We start from the raw sequence: 1,504 nt of genomic DNA on the forward strand, positions 1-1,504 counted from the left end.
GGACTCCAAATCACAGCCGGTGATACAGCCTGGAATTGAACCAGGGTCTGTAGTGACGCCTCTAGCACTGAGATGCAGTGCCTTAGACCAATGCGCCATTTGGGATCAGAATTGTATGTGATACTAAAGAGCCAGATATGGTTTCTATGTTAAGGAAACCAATGCTTAGTTTTGATATTGTGGCTACTAAATGTGAAAGTCTTTAATAAAGAATGTGTTTGAAAACATTATTTCAAGTGATTGAACCAACTTAATTTCTTGATTTAGAGGAACTTTTTTACTTATATGTTACCCAATTGAATACATTTGACTAGGTAATTCCAAATTAAAAAGTGAACTTGGAACAAGATAAACAAAAATGGGTTGTGTTTACATGAAATACCTTGTATATACACAAGTATGTGGACACCCCTGAAAATGTGTTGTTTCAGCTATTTCAGCCACACCCATTGCTGGCAGGTGTATAAAATCGAGCACACTGCCATGCAATCTCCATAGACAAAGACATTGGCAGTAGAATGGCCTTACTGAAGAGCTCAGAGAGAGACAGAGAGAGATCTTCTGAGAGTCTATTGTAATGCTCTAAGGGCCCTAGTCTATTATAATGCTCGAAGGGCCCTGTCCATGGAGCTGATCTCTGTTTAGTTGACCAATGAAAATGGCAGCTGTGTGTTAGAGAGGAAAGTCAAACGAATGTTACTCTACCTCCCCACCCTCCACCTCCCCATTCTCCACCTCCTTGTCCTCGGGAGACACCGGTCCCGCCGAAGTCAGTTTGACCTTGCCGTTAAAAACCAAACAGCGACGGTCGCCTGCAGAGACCGTTAATTAACTGAGGCGGTGGGTTTATAGGTCCATCATCATTGTCCTGGTCTTAGTCATGGCGGTGATGAGATTAAACTATATTCCGTTCTGCCATAATCACATCACCGATCCCTACTTACCACCCGCCGAAGTACCGGCCCTCTTTTAATTAGGTAGTGATGAAACGTGCAGTTAGCCGGGCTGGAAACGGCTGGTAATGTGAAAAGATGTGTCTTGCCCCGAAGTGATTCAGAAACAGATAGAAGTTCCAGAACTTCCAGAGTTCTGTTCGAACAAAGTCTCAGAAATTTTAGAATGTCCCTCGGAATGCTCTAAATGCTCTAAAGATCACAGAAATGGACAATCCACAGATTATTCTTCATCAACATTTTACATGGCATTTTAGTCATTTAGTAGCCACTTACAGGAGCAATTAATCATGTTTGTCACTATTTCTAATAGCATGCAAAATGTTGCAAATGAATAAAGTAGAATAGGCCTCTGTATGCAACCATGATTTCGATTATAGGCTACAGTACACTGATATTGGAGGTGTGAAATAGGTCGTTATGAGAAATTAAGTCATTTATGGAGAAATGCCCATGAGATCCCTTATTACCATCATTTCATAAAGGTAAAGGGGTTGTTAGACATCATGACACATGGAAGTATACGACATCAGTTTAACACCTAGGGATTG

The sequence above is a fragment of the Oncorhynchus mykiss genome, chromosome Y (assembly GCF_013265735.2).
Source record: "Oncorhynchus mykiss isolate Arlee chromosome Y, USDA_OmykA_1.1, whole genome shotgun sequence".
Lineage (NCBI taxonomy): Eukaryota > Metazoa > Chordata > Actinopteri > Salmoniformes > Salmonidae > Oncorhynchus > Oncorhynchus mykiss.